Below are 15,204 nucleotides of genomic sequence, written 5' to 3' on the forward strand. Positions count from 1 at the left end.
AATCTCTAATGGAAACAATAGTTTCAAAAGACTTGGATGTAGATCAGTTCTGAAACATGGTGGGACACCTTATAGACCCTCATTGCTTATCATTGTTTGAAAATGATGACGCATCCTTGCAACATCCTCACAATTCTCCCTTACATGTTGAAGTCACCATTAATAAAACTCGTGTCAAACGTGTACTCATAGATGGTGGAGCTGGCTTAAATATTTGTGCATTAAGTTTAATAAAGGCTTTGGGATATTCATAAAATGTAGTAGATCCAAAGAAGAAATTAACCATTAAGGCTTATGATGAAGAGGAGCGCTCTTCTAAAGGAACTCTGGTGTTACCAATCAATAGGACCTGTGGAAAGGAATACATTATGTCAGGTTTTAGATTTGAATCTCTCTTGTAACATTCTTCTAGGAAGGCCATGGATTCACAACATGCAAGCAATTCCTTCTACATATCACCAATGTGTAAAGTTTCCTCATGAGGGACAAGAGGTCACTATAATTGTAGACTCTAGCCAATATTATAATAATTTGAAGCCAATGCAAGATATAAGTGTTCCACATAACAGAGAATTAGTATATCCTACCAAAAAAATTGAAGAAAAGTTATGGGAAACCTTCGAGAAAAAGCTAAAATTAAATGATGAAGGAATGGGAAAATATTCTTTGCATAATTTTCCACTTTCACCTAAATCATATGGAAAGCCTACAAATATCCAACCACGGATCTCTGAAAAATAAAAAAAAATGTTTAATGGAGCATTTGTTAGAGTTGGAACACTTGCAAAAGAAATTGAAGACACAGACATTCTTGGTTGGTTGTACAAAGATGAAAATGAAACTATAGCAACAACTGCAAAAGTCAATATTCCCATAGAGAAATATGGCAATGGCTATAGGATCATGCAAAAAATGGGATATGAAGGAAAAGGACCAATTGGTAAGTGACATCAAAGTATTCCAAAACCTATTTGTCCTCACTCACAATATAAAAAAGATAAATCAGGACTTGGATATTCAAAAACAAATCAAAAGCAACATAATTATCAACAACCAAAGTGTAGGAAGAAATTGGTCGCTAAAGAAGAACAATCACAAGAAATGATACATCAAGCAACAAAAATAGTAGCCAATAAGCAAAAACAAGAAGAATATGAGAAACAACAAGAAGATCTTGCAATCAAAAGAGAAGAATCTTGTAAACAAGTTCAAGGAATACAAGCAAATGCTAAATATGAACAAGATATTCCATAAGCAGTAAAAGAAGAGATGGCCAAAATCAGAGAATTATTTGCACCATACAATATGCCTGTATGGTACAGTGGTGTAGTCCTAGACAATGATTTAGAGATAGATTCAAATGAGTATGAATGGGGTCCAAATGTATCATCCACTGTATCAAGTGAAGAAAAGAATGAAGAGAAAGTAGCTATCACAAATGAAGACTTGTCTTTTACAAAATAAAGGATAGAATTAGAAAGAAGACAAGAAGAACTCAAAAACCAAAGAAAAGAGGCATATACAAGACAACAAAAGAAAGAGGATGAAAAAGACCAAGAAGTAATGCCACAAGAAGCACAAACAGATATTGATCAAGCATCAGGAAATATCAAATTTCTATCAAATGAGGAGCAAGATGTACCAAGGTATGGAAGAACCATAGAAGAACTAAGAGATAGTCAAGTATAATTGACTATTAGTCGAGAAGAAGCTGAGTTCGAGAGAAGACAAAAGATAGAAAAAGAATCCTCTATGTCATGTGCACAAGTATGTCCACTTCAAAATACAAAAGAATGTATTGAAATTAATCAATAAGAAACTTGCAGTATTAAAGATGTGTGTGTTTATATAATCCATTCGTTTGAGGGACAAACGTCAGATGAAAAGTCACTTGAGTGTGAACTACAAAATACTAATACTGATATTGTTAGAACTGATTGGAGAACACTTGGGAGAGACTATCCTCAAAATCATTCTATCTATGACATTACCTACTCTATGCCAAACTATGACTATTATGTCATGAACCTTGAAGAACCTAACAATAATGATGACTATGACTTACCCCTTCTTCATCCTGAACTAATTGATTGGGATAACCTAGAAAAACCTCAATTGGATGTATTTTTCAATGACCATGACTTAGCTGTGTATCTTAATATTGTCGAACCCATAACACCTAAGATATCTTCCATCGCAGAATCAAGTAATGTTTCTTACAGTCAGGAGAATACCAAAATTTCTAGTCACAAATTGAAATAAAACAAAGAAAAAGACCTAGTGCTGAAAACCATTTCATGGAAACACTAGATCAATCAAAAGGAAAAATAAAGGACGTATATGACGGTGAAAACCTCTTTGAGGTGCCAAAAGATGGAAAGTTTGACATCCTCGCTGCATATTTTTAGGAGAGATTTGCTATTCTAATAAAACCAACAGAAGCAATAAACATTTTCACAACAAAGGATTCCAAGATACTTCATTCTGCTACATCATTATCAAATAAAGAGAGGAAAGAATACATAGAATTCTTTAGACAAAGATAAATTTTGCTTGGTGCTATGCAGACATGCCAGGACTTAATCCAAATCTTATCATGCATCATCTCAATGTGGATCTAAAAGAAAAACCATTTAAACAAAAGCTAAGGAAGATGCATCCACACATCGCTCTCCTTGTAAAAGCTGAGCTAAAGAAACTATTAGATGTGGGTTTCATAAGACCTGTTGTCTATCTAGAATAGGTTTCAAGCATTGTGCCAGTGTCAAAGCCAAATAAAAGCATAAGTGTCTACACCAATTTTAGAGATTTGAACAAGGCATGTCCCAAAGATGATTTTCCACTACCCAACATTGATATAATTATGGACTTATCAGCAGGACATGAGATGTTTTCATTAATGGATGGATTCTTAGGATACAATCAAATAAGAATCGCTCCTGAAGATCAAGAAAATACAACATTCACCTGTGCATGGGGTACTTATTTCTAGAATGTTATGCCATTTGGGCTTAAGAATGTAGGAGCAACTTATCAAAGAGCTATGACAACAATCTTTCATGATATTATGCATACATTTATGGAAGATTATGTAGATGATATACTTGCAAAATCTCATACAAGAAAAGAACATTTGAAAATCTTGAGCAAGATCTTTCATAGGCTTGAAAGATATCAGTTAAGATTAAATCCAAAGAAATGTGCATTTGGAGTAACCTCTGGAAAACTTCTTGGGTACATTATATTAGCTCGTGGAATTGAAGTAGATCTAGAAAAGGTCAAAGTTATCATGGAAATGGAGTCACCTAGGAACATAAGTCAATTACATTCTTTACAAGGAAGACTGCAATCAGTCAGAAGATTTGTCTCCCAATTAACAGATAAATGTCATCCATTCACTCATCTTTTACATAAGAATGTTCCATTCAAATGGGATCAAAAGTGTGAAGAGGCTTTTATGAAAATCAAATAATATCTCTTGAATCCTCCAGTACTTGTATCACCAATCAAAGGGAAACCATTGTTAATTTATATCTCAGCGACAAATGTATCATTAGGAGCTCTCCTAGCACAACATGATGAAGAAAGAAAAGAAAGATCAGTGTATTACATCAGTAGAACACTTGTCGGCTATGAATTGAACTTTACCTCAATAGAGAAGACATGCCTAGCAGTTGTATTTGCAACTCAGAAGCTATGACATTATATGCTGACTCATTCTGTGAAACTGATAGTGAAAATAGATCCACTAAAGTATTTGGTGAACAAGTCAACTTTGACGGGAAGACTGGCAAAGTGGGTTATGGTACTAAGTGAGTTTGATATAGAATATGTTGATAAAAAATATATCAAAGGACATGTCATTGCTGATCAAGTAGTTGAAGCACCTTTACAAGATGACATACCATTGCACATTGAATTTCCTAATGCAGACATTCTGACAATAAGTACAAAATTTTGGGAGTTGTACTTTGATGGTTCTTATACACAATATGGATCAGGCGTAGGAAATTTTTTCATCACACCTCAGGGACACACAATTCCAAAATCATATAGACTGCGGTTTCCATGCACAAACAATACTACAAAATATGAAGCATTGACTATTGGTCTCAAAATGGCTATTGAGTGGAATATCAAGGAATTACATGTCTATGGTGATTCACAACTTATCATCAACCAAATAAATGATGATTGAAAAACTAAGGATGACAAGCTCATGCCCTACAAACAATTGGTAGAAGATTTTAAAGAGCACTTTGAAAAGGTATCATTCACTCAGATCCCAAGAAATGAGAATAAAGCAGCAGATGCAATGACTACAATAGAATCTCTCTTGCAGAATCAGGAGAATCAACATCATTACGAATCCCTGGTGGAAGATATCTTAACCCCTACCATTCAATCCCAACATACCTACATGATTTGCCATATATCTGGAACCAGTCAATCCTTATACGGTCAAACTTATCAATACCTAAAAGAGAATATCCTTCCTCCCGACCTATCCCATAATCAAAGAAGAAATTTTATCCATCAGTAATTCCGCTATACTATCATTGTTGATACCTTATATAGTCGAGGTCTAGATAGAACTTTATTGATATGTCTTGAACAAGAAGAATCTGAGAAAGTTCTTAATGAAGTTCATGCAGGTATTTGTAGCACACACTCAAGTGGATTAATGCTGGCTAAGGAACTTCTTCGTATGGGTTACTATTGGCCTACTATGGAGAGAGATTCATTCACATATGCCAAGAAATGCAAACAGTGCTAGATCCGTGGGAATCTCATCCATGCACCAACACAAGAATTACATCATATAGCAAGATCATGGCCATTTTCTCAATGGGGACTTGATTTTGATAGGTAAGATAAATCCTTCATCCTCTAATGGACATAAGTTCATTCTGACTTCTACTGAATATTTCACTAAATGGATTGAAGCAGTACCTTTGACAAAAGTGATAGGAAAACAAATATCATCATTCATCTTGAATTATATAATCTATCACTATGGAGTTCCTATGACCATTATCACTGATAATGGATGACCATTTAAGAATCAAGATGTGAAGGAACTATGTGAGAAATTCCATATCCAACATAGGTTTTCTACTCCATATTATCCACAAGTAAATGTTCAAGTTGAGGCATCAAAAAATACTATCTTGAAAATCTTGAAGAAAACAGTTAATGAAGCTAGAAAAGACTAGCACATTCAGCTAAATCCTGCTCTTTGGGCATATTGAACCAACATCCGCACACCAATGGGGGCAACTCCATATTGCTTAGCCTATGGATCAGAAGCCATATTACCAATAAAAGTAGAGATACCTTCTCTATGAGTTTCCTTGAAAGGTCTTATACCAGAAGAAGAAGAACAAGTCTCTAGACTTCAAGAACTTGAGCTGATTCAGGAACATCGCCAAAATGCAAAAGATCATTTGAAGGTATATTAACAATGAATGGAAAGAAGTTATAATCATAGAGTCAAACCACACATTTTTCAGATTGGAGATATAGTTCTAAGGGAGAATCCAAGAAATCAACAAGATCAAGAAAAGAAGGGTAAATTTGAACCAAATTGGTTAGGTCATTTTGTCATAGTAGCAACTTATGGCTCAGGAGCATAGAAGTTATCTACCCCTGAAGGTGATTGGTTTGATGAACCTATAAATTCTATCCATCTCAAGAAATTTTATGCTTGAGATGTAAAGTCTTGGAAAAAATAAATAAAAAAAAGCATATAAAGTCCTGAAGAAATCAGTAAAAATTAGAAAAGTAGAAAATCCCTAAAAAGTATAAAACAATGAAAAATAGAAAGGAAGAAAAACATCAAAATATGGAAAAAAGTGCAATAAATTTAGACAGTAAAAATCTGGTAAACAAGCACTATCTAAAAAAAACTGAGTTCTTCCATCTATGAGATCGCTTTGCGCACCTATCTAGTCCATCTTATCACATTTATAGCTTCCATCTATCCTAGCTCATCCACTTCATCTTTCGCATCCATTGCTTTGCACCATTTAGCAAGAAATATGTATCCTACTAACAATTATCAATCTTTGACATACTTATTGTAGTCACTATCTTAGAATTTATCAGAATCAATCATATCTGCATTATATCCTGCCATGGTTTGGATCTTGATCATTATTTGTACATTTGTAATAAATTTGTGTTTCTGCTAGGGGCAAAATCCTAATTCCTTTTGCTAAGGTGATCTTTTGAATCTTTGAAAATCCAAAACATTCGGAAAACTTAGAAAAACCAAAAACATCTAGGATTTTGAAACAGATAACGAGCAACAAGACAACAACAAAGATCAAGGCATTTTATGACAATTAAATTGTGAAACTCAGGAAATGAACAATCAAATGATTCTTTAGACAAATGTTTAGTGAAAATATCTGCTATATGCTCTTTAGTGTTCACATAAACCAATCTAACTTCATTTTCTTCCACCTTCTCCTTCAAAAAGTTATACTTGATAGATATGTGCTTTGTCTTAGAGTGAAATACCAGATTCTTTGATATGTCTATAGCAGCAGAGTTATCATAGTGAATAACTACCGGTCCTATGCAATGCACTTTTATGTCCTTCAATATTTTCTTCATTCATAGAACTTGTGTATAGTTAGTAGTAGCAACAACATACTCAGCTTCAACAGTAGATAAAGAAGTACATGACTATTTCTTGTTGATCCATGAAATAAGTTTCTTTCCAAGAAAGAAAGCTCCATCAAAAGTACTTTTCCAGACATCAACATCACCTGCCCAATCTACATCTGTATATGCACATAAGTAAAGTCATCATCCTTAGAGTACCACAAACCATATTCATATGTATCTTGCAAGTTTTCACTGCACTCTCATGATTTTCTCTAGGATCACTTTGATATCTTGATGCAATGCAAACATCATTCATTATATTAGGCCTAGTCTGAGTAAACTATAGCAGACCTCCAATCATAGACCTGTATCTTGTAGGATTTACTGGTACAGATACATCTTTCCTTGTCAATTTGTCATTTGTAACCATAGGAGTACTTATCGGTTTAGAGTCTACCATATTAAATTTCTTCAAAAATTCCCTAGCATACTTAGTTTGACAGATGAAAATGCCTTTATTAGTCTGAGTAATCTGCAAACCTAAGAAAAATTTCATTTCCCCAATCATAGACATTTCAAATTCTTTCTCCATATTTTTAGAAAATTTCATGCACAACTTATCTTCACCTCCAAAAATGATGTCATCAACAAAAAAATTCAATAATTAGTATATCATCATCAGTGAATTTATAAGATATTACTATCAACATTACCTTTAGTGAAACCAAGCTTCAAAAGATATTTGTCCAACCTTGCATACCAAGCTCTAGGTGCCTGCTTCAATCCATATAAAGATTTCCTTAACCTAAAAACCATGTTTTTATCATCTAAAAGTGAAAAACCATTAGGTTGCTCAATATAAACTTCCTCATAAAGATCCCCATTTAGAAAGGCATACTTAACGTGCATCTGATAAACCTTATAGTTTTTATGTGCAACATAGGCAAGAAATAATCTTACAGCTTCAATCCTAGCTATAGCTGCAAAAGTTTCACCATAATCAATTCCTTCCTTATGAGAATATCCTTTATAAACTAATCTAGCTTTATTCCTTACAACTTGTCCATCTTCATTTAATTTATTCCTAAAAACCCATTTAGTTCCAATAACATTCTTATTTTTAGGCTGGGGAACTAAAGTCCATGTGTTATATTTTTCTATCTGATCTAATTCTTCTTCCATAGCTTTCATTCAACATTCATCTTTACATGCTTCAATTATTGATACTGGTTCAGCTTGAGAAATTAAATATACCTCATTAGTTTCCAATCTCCTTCATGTCATCACTCCATTGTTCTTATCCCCAATGATATAATCTTCTGAATGATTCATCCTTACATACCTAGGAGTCTTCCGATTCTCTGTTCCTCTTCCCGCTTCTTCAGTTACTGTTGACTTTTTAGTTACTGCCGGAATAACTGGTTCAACATTATGTTTTGGTAAAGGTGTTACGGGTTCAGTTATGATCATTTCTACTACTGGTTCTTGCTCATAAACTCTGATTTGACTTTTATTCAGCTCATCCACCTTGAAATTAGCACTCCTTACAATTCTCTACAATCTCTTGTTATAACATCTATATGGTTTCATTTCATTAGAATAACCAAGAAATATTCCTTCATCACATCTAGGATCAAATTTGCCAATGAAATCATCTCTCCTGATATAACATTTACTACTAAAGATTTTGAAATACATAACTGTAGGTGTATGGCCAAACCATAATTCATAAGGTGTCTTATTGGTTTCTCCTTTGATATGTACTGTATTGAATGTATACATTGTTGTGCTCACTGCTTCTGTCTAGTAGATATGAGATAGATTAGCTTCCATCATCATGGTCTAGCACCATCCAAGATAGTTTTGTTCTTCCTTTCCACAACTCCATTCTGCTAAGGTGTCCAGGGAGCAGAAAATTGTCTTCTTATGCCATGCTTCTCACAAAAGTTATTAAACTCACCAGATGTGAATTCCCCACTATGATTTGAACTTAAACACTTAATCTTCAATCATGTCTTAGTTTTAACTTTAGCTTTAAATATTTTAAACTTTTCAAAAGCCTCAGATTTCTCCCTTAGAAAAGTAGCCCACATCATTCTAGGATAATCATCAATGATTAGCATAAAATATCCATCACCTTGAAAACTTTTAATTCTAGTAGGCCCACACAAATTAGTATTAATATAATCAAGAACATCATTAGATTTGTCTTGTATACTCTTAAAAGAGGTTCTGACCTATTTTACCATTTTGACATTCTTTACATACCGGATTATAGGGCTTCACAATCTTAGGTATATCTCTAACTGCCTTAGTTGAACTGATCTTTACCATACAATCAAAATTTGCATGACATAGCCTTTTATGACACAACCAACTCTCATTAATTTGTGCAACCAAATGTGTCTTCTCACCATAATTCAAATGAAATATATTACCTTTTGTTTGAGTATCGATTGCAATCTCCAATCTAGATCTATCAATGATTTTGCATTTTCCATCCTTGAATTGTAATTGAAATCCCTTATCCACCAATTGTCCTACACTCAAAAGATTATGCCTTAAACCTTCAACATAATAAACATTATCAATATTGTGCTTACCATCTAATGATATAGTTCCTTTTCCTTTGATCATACATGCTTTTTCATCTCCAAATCTAACCAGACTACCATCAAATTCTTGCAAAGATAGAAACTTCCTTTTATCTCCAATCATATGATGTGAACATCCACTATCAATTACCCATTCATCCTTATCTTCAATTTTAGTAGCCAATGCCTTCTCTTCAGGTACATTCTCTTCTAGTGTCAAAACACTTTCCTCGATAGCCAGGAACACCCATTCCTTTCCATTGCCAAAACCACTAGCAGAGTCTTGTGCCGGTTCATCATCATAATCAGTCACACCTTCCTCGTCCGCAATGTAGCATGATTTATCTTTGTTTTTCCTGTACTTATAGTTGTTAAGATATCTAGGGTTAGGCTTAAAATATCTTCTATCTCTCTCTCCAAATCTGGTGTAGGAGCACCTCCTGACTAAGATGATAAGAGAAATAAAGGCTAAAGGTCACACATGGGAATGTGACCTCCCAATCAATGTAATAGGATAGTCTTGTTTGTTTTATTTTTGTAATAAACCCCACCTTGTCACCCAATGACATGGATTTGGCAAATTGATGAGCCACCATGGGAATATGGGCCTGGGGGTATTTGGTTGATAATTTTATAGGTGTTTATTTGCTAGAGATGTCTTAGGAAGGTTTAGGACATGTTGAAACATCTCTAGGTAGGCGGATTTAACATATGTCAAAAGTTGCTCAACATGACAACTTTTGTTGACAACTTTTAATGACAACTTCTAGTTGCAAATAGCAATTTTTTTCCAACGGTCACCTCGGTTAAAAAGATGGTTGATAACCATTGAGGAAGGTATAAAATGTCATTCCCAATAATCATTTAAGGGAGAGGATGACTTTGTAAACATTTTGGCATCATTGAAGTAATACAACTCTGAGAGTTTCCTGCAATTCTGTTATTCTACACAGTGTACCATACTGTACGATCATTTTGGAATTAGGAAACTAGTGGAATGTGTGAGTGGCTAGTCACCTTTCAAATGCATCAAGTCCAAGGTCCTAATTCGCCAAGACAAGGGAGAAACCGATAATTTTCTGGAAGTAGTCTAGACTTGACAGTTTTGTCTAGGGTTTTACAAAGAAATGGCCTCATCTTGATGAACCTTCATTGGTGGTTCATGAATTTGGAGGGGATGAAAGTATGCCCAATTTATTATTTGATTTTTAAGGTCTTTTGCATGTTAGGACCATTTGGAGGTGAGGGTTTGATGCATTAAGGCGGGCAACTCCATGTGGCCACCGGGTATGAGTAAGCAAACATATCTCACATCAGGGGTTAGAGGTCCAATCATGACCTAAGACTTAGGAATTGGTGTATTTTCCATGTCCTAAGAATGTTACTTAAGTTGGTTTGGTGAGTTAAGGTCTATGTCTACACACTCCTTTGTAAAATAGGCCTAATTGGGGATACTAGGTCTCCTAACCAAGATAGGGTTTGGGTCCTTATGTTACCAACCGGTCAGAACCCTTGGGATATGTTTAGTAACTATCAAAAGGGTATCCAAATCTATAATTTATCACCTAAGACTTTTGGGGAAATAAGGAGTTAAGTTCGGAAAACCGGTCTAGCAGGGCTACTAGGATTAGCAGGCCTTGTTGCAGTAGTTACCCAAACCAGTAGAGGGAACCTAATTTTAATGATTGAAGGAGGTCTCTCTGACCTAAGGGACTTCAAATAAAACCTTGGATAGCCATTGTTTCATTAGAGAAGGGACCAATCCATTGTTGGCCATAGGGTCCTTAGGAGCCTCTAGATGATCTTATGAGATGCTTAGTGAAAGAGACCTTGTGAGAAAGTCTTTTTGGAAGAAAGGGATGTGGGACTTGTCAAACTTATATTCCTTAACCCCTTGTAGTGTTGTGTGATTTCTAGGGTCCTTGGTGTTCTCTTGGATTAGGGGAACCTATACTAGGGCTTTGCATTAGATTGGTATTAGAGCATAAGAGGAATCCTTTTGGGAAGAAGAATAGTACATGTCAACAGAAGAATGAGAGGGTGAGGCTAGAAGAATGCCTCCAAAGATGACAAATTTTGAACTTTCCAGGATGGTGCAAGAGAAAAAAGAAGAGAATGATCAGCTTAGAAAGTTGATTGATAACTTGGAAGGCAGACTAGAGAGAGGAGGACCTAATGGCTCGGAGGAAGTGGGAGAAGAAGAGGAAGTTCCTGTAGAGCATAGGTACCTGGTCAATGCCTTGAAGTCTACGGAGAGGAGAACCATGGACCAAAAATTAAACCTTCCTATTTTTAGTGTGAAGATGCATGCCAGTGGAGTGATTGACTGGATAGAGTCCTTGAACAATTTTTTTGAATGTGAAGACATTGCTAACAACCAAAAGATGAAGATTGCCAAGTCAAAAATGTAGGGAGCAACCCTGACATGGTGGAACTTTGTACACGGAGAAAGAGTAAAAGAGGGAAGAGGAATGATCACCTCTTGGAAGATGATGATTGCAAAGATCAAGGGAGTATATGCACCTAAGGACTATGAAGTCCAATTACACAAGAGAAGGCAGAATCTTAGACAAAAAGGGATGGATGTGTGTGCCTATACTAAAGAATTTTAGAAATTGAGTATAAAGTCTAAGAAGGTTGAAGATGAAAGTGAAAGAGTGGCAAGGTATCTAAACAACCTAAGGTGGAACATACAAGAAGAGTTGAACCTCTTGTGCCCTGACACTGTTCACAAATGCTACCAATTGGAATTAAAGGCAGAGGAGAAGCTCAAAAAAAGACAAGAGCATAGCAGTAGAGGAAGGAGCAACTTCAAAGGAAGAGGATCAAATTTTGATTTTCAAGGAGAGAGCAGTCAAAACTTCTCAAGAAATGACAACAACAACAAAGGTAACTTCAAAGGAAGAAGACCTAATTTCAAAGGTAGATCATCAGGAAGAGCAGCAGGACCAATAAAATGTTTTAATTGCAACCAAGAGGGACACATTTCCAGCAGATGCCCGACGAAGATGGGGTCTAGTTCCCAAGGAGAGCCAATATAACTCAAGAATTAGATTTTCAAGATATGGTTACCCAAAGACAAGAGAGGCACTAATGTTGAGAAGAACCCTCTTGAAGGTACCCTGAGTCAATAGAAATTTTTGATTGACTCAGGGTCTAATGAGAATTTTGTGTCAATAGAAATGGGGTATGCAAAGTTCTCATTAGACCCCGAGTCAATCAAAATTTTGTGTCAATAGAAATGGTAGAGAAGTTGAAATTGAGGAGGATACCCCATCCATACCCCTATAAGGTGTCTTGGCTCACAAAGGGGCAACAAACACTTGTAGAAGAGAAGTCATGGGTTGAATTCTAGATAGGTGCATATAAAGATAAGATTTTGTTTGATGTTGTTAACATGGATGCTTGTCACCCCTTGTTTGGAAGACCATGGTAGTATGATCTCAAAGCACACCATGATGGCTTTAGGAACACCTACTCCATCACAAAAGAATGACAAGATCATAAAGTTGCTGCCCCTAACTAAAAATAATGAAGAGCAGAAAGAAACTGAGTCCAAAGTGATAATGATGGAGGGAAAACCATTCCTCATGGAGATAAATATGGAAGAAGGAATATTCTTTGCATTGCTTCCAATACTAACCTCAAAGGAGAAGCCTGCTGCAGATGACAAACCAAAAGGAAAGGACAAAGATCTCAGTTCAGAAGTGAAGGATATCATTGGTAGATACCAAGGCATAGTTGTAGATGGAGTGCCAAGGAGCTTGCCGCCAATGAGAGAGATCACTCACTGTATTGACTTGATCCTAGGGGATACATTTCTTAAAAAGGTTGCATACAAACTCAAACCACAACAAAATGAGGAGATGGCAAGGCAGATTCAAGAGTTGCTAGATTCTGATCTGGTTCGAAAGAGTCTTATCCCATGTGTAGTACCTGCAGTTTTGGCACCCAAAAAGGATGGAACATGGAGGCTTTACACTGACTCAAGAGCTCTCAACAAAATCACCATAAGTTATAGATTTCCAAAGCCTAGGATAGAAGATTTGTTTGATTGTTTGGGGGGTACAAAATATTTTCTAAAATTGATTTGAAGAGTGGATACCACCAAATTAGGATTAGGCTTGGTGATGAGTGGAAAACAACCTTCAAAATAAATGAATGGTTGTATGAGTGGAAGGTTATGCCATTTGGTTTGTCTAACACCCCAAGTAAATTCATGAGACTCATGAATGAAGTTTTGAAAGAATTCATAGGGAAGTTTGTAATAGTGTATCTGGATGACATCCTAGTATTCAACGGGACACAGGAAGAACACTTGAGGCATCTAGACATGGTTTTAAAAAAAGTTGAGCGAAGAGGAATTGATGATCAATATGGAGAAGTGTTTGTTCATGTAGGAAGAACTCATCTACCTTGGATTTGTGATCTCCAAAGGTCACTTGAAGATGGATCAGGATAAGGTAAATGCAATTCTTTCTTGGCCTACTCCTAAGACTATTGGTGAAGTTATAAGTTTTCATGGATTAGCCACATTTTATAGAAAGTTCATAAGAGGTTTTAGGCATATATGTGCTCCAATGTTGGAAACCATATAAGGTGGTCAAAAGTGTAGGTTCTCTTGGACAAAGGAGGTGGATGAGGCATTTGAAACTCTTAAGAAAAAGGTAGGTCAACAACTGGTAGTTGCCTTACATGATTTTAACAAAGTGTTTCAGATTGAATGTGATGCTAGTCATGTGGCCATAGGAGTAGTCATAAGCCAAGAAGGCAGACCTATAACATTCTTTAGTGAAAAGCTCAATGAGACAAAGAGAAAATATTCTTCTTATGACCTAGAAATATATGCACTAGTTCAAGCTTTGAAAAAATGGAGACACTATCTTCTACCAAAGGAATTTGTGGTCTATACTGACAACCAAGCCTTGATTTTCATTAATAACCAAGAAAAGTTAAGCCATATGCATATGAAGTGGGTAGAATCCCTACAAGCCTATACCTTTTCCATAAAATACAAGAAAGGAGTAGCCAACAAAGTGGCTGATGCACTAAGTAGGAGAGTGCTAACCATATTTGAAATCCAATTAGAAAGCATTGGGATTGATGAAATGAAAGATATGTATGCTGTAGATGAGGACTTTAAGGAGATCTACAAGGCATGTACTAAATTTGGTGAAAGGTATCATGTGGAGTTTTCTGATTTTTTGATCCAAGATGGACTTCTTTTCAAAGGTGGGAAATTATGCATACCAAAGTACTCAATGAAGACTAATATCATCAAGGAAAAGCATAGTGGGGCTATGGCAGGTCATTTTGGCTTGGACAAGACACTTGAATTGGTAAGAAGGCACTACTTTTGGCCCAAATTGCAGGTTGATGTAAGAAAATTTATAGATGCATGCACCATTTGACAAAAGGCAAAAGGAAGAAGCACCAATGCTGGTCTCTATCAACCCTTACCCATTCCCTCAAGACCTTGGGAAAGTGTGTCAATGAACTTTGTAATGGGTTTACCTAGGACCCAAAAGGGGTTTGACAGTGTATTTGTGATAGTGGATAGGTTTAGCAAAATGGCACATTTCTTGCCATGTAAGTCCACTAGTGATGCATCCTATATAGCAAATTTTTTTTTCAGAGAAGTAGCAAGGATTCATGGAATTCCATTGAACATAGTGTCTGACAGGGATGTCAAATTTGTTGGCCATTTTTGGAGAACTCTATGGAGGAAACTTGGCACCAATATGTCTTTCTCATTAGCCTATCATCCACAAATGAATGGGCAGACAGAAGTAGTAAACCAGTCATTAGGGAATTTTTTGAGATGTCTTACAAGGTAGCATGGTGAAAAGTGGGATTCAATCTTACCTCAGGCTGAGTTTGCCTACATTGACATTGTAAACAAAAGCACAAGGAAGTCACCATTTTAGATTGTGTATGGGTTACATCCAAGAGGGGTATTGGAGTTGATAAAATTGCCCCATATGGATCCCATAAG

The sequence above is a fragment of the Cryptomeria japonica genome, chromosome 9, assembly GCF_030272615.1.
Source record: "Cryptomeria japonica chromosome 9, Sugi_1.0, whole genome shotgun sequence".
NCBI classification, from domain to species: Eukaryota; Viridiplantae; Streptophyta; class Pinopsida; order Cupressales; family Cupressaceae; genus Cryptomeria; species Cryptomeria japonica.